This window comes from Pituophis catenifer, unplaced genomic scaffold, assembly GCF_029215685.1.
Source record: "Pituophis catenifer annectens isolate HBS135680 unplaced genomic scaffold, rPitCat1.0.hap2 SCAF_3, whole genome shotgun sequence".
Classification (NCBI taxonomy): Eukaryota; Metazoa; Chordata; class Lepidosauria; order Squamata; family Colubridae; genus Pituophis; species Pituophis catenifer.
In genome coordinates this window covers 178941825-178947077 of record NW_027256883.1, presented here as the reverse complement: position 1 = coordinate 178947077, position 5253 = coordinate 178941825, and the positions used below count along the sequence as shown (strand labels likewise).

The 5253-nt window shown below is 37.5% G+C and overlaps 1 pseudogene; it reads right to left on the bottom strand.

Annotated features, from left to right (window-relative positions):
* Window positions 1–492: 492 nt before the first annotated feature.
* LOC139315085 (gametocyte-specific factor 1 pseudogene) lies at window positions 493–2874 on the bottom strand (annotated as a pseudogene).
* Window positions 2875–5253: the final 2379 nt, after the last annotated feature.

The following is a 5253-nucleotide window of genomic DNA, read 5'->3' as shown; positions in this document are numbered from 1 at the left end:
ACAAACAGGAATTAGGACATCACAACTAACTAAGAACTAGTTGTTTGCAGTAATTGACCATATTCTAAACAGATTTTTGCCATTTTAAGTTTCCTGAATTTGTGACTGACTAATAATGGGGATGGATGGATCCGTCAATTTCCGCTTCTCTCTGTTCTCATTTTTATAAATCTGGCAATTTCAGTTTCTCTCAGTATCTTGTTTTTTCCATTGTAGTTTTGCCCCACTCTTCTACTTGCTTTAAGTTTTTTAAGTATAAAAGCAGGAATTGGATATGTCTAGTTTAATGAAAAGAAGGACGAGGGGAGACATGAGACATGATGTTCCTTTTTTTTAATTTTTTTATTTTTTTTTCTTTATTTTCAATTTTATTAAAACATTCGAATAAAACATATTTTTAAAAAATTAAAATGTTTAAAAGGATTGTCTTGAATTTTTTTAAAAAATTGTCCCGATTTCTTCTTCCAATGGGATCTTCATGATGATAAAATCCTTGAAGTTGTAGATTCTACTTTCTCTGTTCAGAATAGCTCTTCCCAAAAACAAAAAGAGGAGCAGGACATTTATCAGCATCAGCTTCCCAGTCTTCCTGCGAAGGTGGGCATTGCGCGCCAGTTACCTCTTTGATTCCCATGTTTAGATTGGAAGCCCCATTGGACACATCCAAAGCAATTTTATTCTCACAATTTTCAAGATGGAAATTGAATTCTTCCTTGGGAATTCTATGGCGAGCATTATAGGGGCATGTTGCTAGTTTTTTAGCAATCTTCTCATTGTTCTCCTTGCACTTCACCAAGTGATAAGGGAAACGGCTGGCTCTGATCTGATGGTTTTTGTCATAGGGACACTGAACCAGCCGTTCTGGATCCATGAGAGATGTGCTGGGTGGTTGTGCTCTGTGTGACCCCACTTTCCAGCTTATTCCTCCACAGACTGTTAGCTGTGTAGCTCAGTGTTTCACCAGCTGAAGCTTCTGAATGCTCTTTAAGGGCAGGCCTATTCTATAAAGTCGATAGCAGTGTTCCAATATCTCAGGGGCTGCCACAAAGAAGAGGGAGTCAAAATATTCTCTAAAGCACCTATGGGTAGGAAAAGAAGCAATGGGTGGAAACTAATCAAGGAGAGAAGCAACCTAGAACCTAGAAATTTCCTGACAGAACAATTAATCAGTGGAACAACTTGCCTCCAGAAGTTGTGAATGCTTCAACACTGGAAGTTTTTAAGATGTTAGATAACCATTTGTCTGAAGTGGTGTAGGGTTTCCTCCCTAAGCAGGGGGTTGGACTAGAAGACCTCCAAGGTCCCTTCCAACTCTGCTATTCTATTCTATTCTATTCTATTCTATTCTATTCTGTTCTGTTCTGTTCTGTTCTGTTCTGTTCTGTTCTGTTCTATTCTATACATTCATGCCAGGGGTGGGCATGTAGCTTGGTGGGCATGGCTTGGTGGGCATGGCAGGGGAAGGATACTGCAAAATCCCCATTCCCTCCCACTCCTGGGGGAAGGATATTGCAAAAATCTCCATTCCCACCCCACTCTGGGGCCAGCCAGAGGTGGTATTTGCCAATTCTCTGAACCACTCAAAATTTCTGCTAACGGTTCTCCGAATTGCTCAAAATTTCTGCTATCGGTTCTCCAGAACCTGTCAGAACCTGCTGGAGTTCACCCCTGATTTATGCTCATTTCTCCAAACAAATGCATTCTATTTGCATTTTTCTATTTTCCTAAAGGTAATGGAATTTGGTATAATATATACTTTATTCTAAAATTTCTTCTTTGGTATACTGTAGTTTGCAAAATATTGTCTACACATTAAATGACTATTCAAAATTACAATAGTATTGAAAAAAGTTATTTACAACTGGTCCTCACACTTATGACTATCGCAGTATTCTCACAGTCACATGATCAAAAGTTGGGTGCTTAGTAACCAGCATGTATTTATGATAGTTTCAGTGTTTTAGGCTCAGGTGATTGCCATTTGCCACCTTCTCAGCCAGCCAGCTTCCAACAAGCAAAGTCAATGGAGAAATCTAGATTCACTCAACGACTCCATTCCACTTAACAACTGCAGTGATTCACCTAACAAACTGTGTCCATAAAGGTGGTTAAAAAGATGCAACTCACTTAACAATTGCCTTGCTTAGCCACAGAAGTCCCAGTTGTAAGTCAAGGACTACCTTTGCTAGCTTCCCACTTGGTTTCACACTCATTGGAATAAATTACAATTGAGCTCATATCTATAAATTAATTGCTCAAAGCACTTAGTCTTTTCTGACCTTTATAAAAAAAAATTGATGTGGCTGCTTAGTCTGTATATAGAAAGAGAATTCCTTCAGAATTTTGATGGATTTTAAAGTTACTGTACATCTCTTCAGTATATCCAAAACCTCATTCGGGTTTGATTTCTTCAATGGTTTAAAATAGTTGTAATGTGCTTGTCATCTCTTTTTTTCAGTATCTCTATGTGTGCGTGCATGTGTGTGAATTTCACACAACATGTTAACACATGTAATTTGGGATATCATCAAGAAAGATGCTATGAATCACAAAAACAATCTCAATACCTTAGGTAATGAAACTAAACAGACTGCTTGTGCTTGAACTGGGCCTGCTGGTTGATGATTACATCATCCCTTACATTAATGAAAATGAAGACATAGGAGCATGGTGACACTGGGCCATTGATGGCGCAATTTTGGCATTAGATGAAAAATTGCCAGAATGCAGGTGGCAGAAAAAGGAGAAAAAAATTCGGTGTTTGGCTTATTGCTTTAATAAGATTATACCTGCAAGAACAATGTTACACATTAAACATTCACTAATTTCATAGAGAACTTCAAACAATTGCTCTCTCTTCTTATCTGTTTCCATTCACCTTGCAGCCAAAAATGAAAGCTAAGTAACTGGTTACGCAACCAAGCACTCAACTGCACGAAGAAATGTGGTTAACATTTGCTATCTGACCCTTGGCATGGGAAATTTGGGGAAAGGATATTTCCAAAGGAGTAATGACAAAGTAGGAAGGACATCTGCTAGCAAATAATGGAATCATATCAACATAAGTTATCTGTTAGAATGTTGTCCCTTTTTTAATTGAAAAGCTCCTGCTTGTCTCTGATTGTTTGCCTGTCAGAAACGCAATGATTATTAAACAGGAACTGTCTGTCAGCTGGGGATGCCTAGGATTCAAATTTCTGTCTGGTGGGAAGGTCAGGAGCTTGAAATTGCAATAATATGTTGTTGATGCCTTTTTCTCCACTGTGTCAGATCATCTCAATCATCACTGTTCCTGATGAAATCATGATCTTGATAACTATGCAACAGAATCAACTTTCAAACTCTGAAGCAACAACTCAACTTTAATATTTAGGGCTGGGTATTGGTCCAAATACTTAATGAGAAGGAAGGACTCACTGGAGAACAGCCTAATGCTGAGAACGATTGACGCCAAAAATAGAAGGGGATGGCAGAGAATGAGATGGCTGGATGGAGTCACTGAAACAGTCAGCGTGAGTTTAAATGGTCTCCGGGGGATAGTAGAGGACAGGAAGGCCTGGAGAAAAGTTGTCCATGGGGACACGATGGGACTTTGCAATTAATAACAACAATTGGTCCAAAGTCAGCCATGAGCTTTCATGATGGAGCTTTGACTTGAGCATGAGCATCTCCATTCCTAATCCAAAAATTAACTGCTACACTACACTGCCTCAGATATCTATTCTTATGCCATGCAGAAAAATCATCTGAACAGCTCTTACTCAGTTTGATGACATTTTGTTTTCATAAATTCCTTCAAGGAAGAGATTTTGAGTGGGATGAAAATTTCAGTTTATTTTCAATTTATTCAATTTTGAGGTGGCAACAGAGTGAGCTTTTTATTGTATCACCTTCTTCTCAGCAATCTGCAGTCTACATGGCATTTCCCATTTCAATTAAATCCTACAGGAAAATTTTATTTATTTATTTATTTATTTATTTATTTATTTATTTATTTATTTATTTATTTATTTAGTAGTTCGATTTATATGCCGCCCTTCTCCGGAGACTCAGGGCAGCTTACAATACTTTTAAGCAATAGCCTTCATACTTTTGTATATACCTGCTTAGTAGGGCTTTTGGACCCCCCCTAAGCAGTTCAAGGACATTTGTCCCATAGCCAAGGATGAATGAAGAATGAAGAAAGATTATATTTTAAAAAGCCCCTAATTCGGCAAAAGTATACTCTGCTATCCCTAACAACAATGTGGTGGGGGGGAGGGCAATTAAAAAAGACATTCTCAAACATTCTGAGAATAGAATACAAAAACAAATGCCTTTTACAGATAAAGAAAATTTGCAAGCCATGTTTTGATGTAATTCCTCTTTCTAAAACTCAAGCTCCAGATATTCTGCCTCCCTGATGTTAGTATTGCTGCTTAGCACAGCTCTTTGTTTTTATTTTTATCTTTAGAACATAGACAAAATTTATAAAGTGATTTCAGCCAAACAAAACAACATTGCAAGGGACAGAAAGAAAGAAAAATAACTGCTTGTATTGTTAATCTGCCCTGCCTTTCTAAAACAAAGCAGAACCCTGATTTACACATTGGGAAATAGCATCCCTTCATTGTTTTCAAAGATAGGAAAAGTTAAAACAATAATGTGCCGGCCCTTCCTTGTCTCTAAAAGATATACTAATTATCATAGTGCCATCAATTGCCCCATGCACATTTATGTATACATTTACTTTATTATCCATCTCGGAATGTTTCATCACCATCACAACCCTGTGACTTTCCACATGCAGTGAATAGTATATCAGAACAATTGTCTTGCTTTTTTGCGTAAATGGTGCAGGCCAAGCTTCAACTCTTACTGACCAGCACTTAAAAGTTCTTGCATGATAACATACAAGTATTGTTCCACTCTAGCTTATTGCTATTTTTCACATATGACAAGCTTCTCTCATCAATTATCTCCATATATTAAAAATGAACCAATATAATATTAAAAAGATATAAATAATAAAGCACAGATGGGCATTCTATGGTCTGTTGAAATAACAATAATTTTGAGGGGGGAGGGTTTTGCATCTGAGGATAGGAATTAATCACATTTCCAGGGGAATGTGTTCCATACTGTAAAGGCTAACATCAAATTAAAAAAGCAAAAAAGCAAAAAGCAAAAAGCAAAGTCCAATGGTGAGGGAAACCTGGAGCTCCCTCTCCCTCAGTAAATGTACCAAATGGATGTAACTGTGCTGGGCAAGAT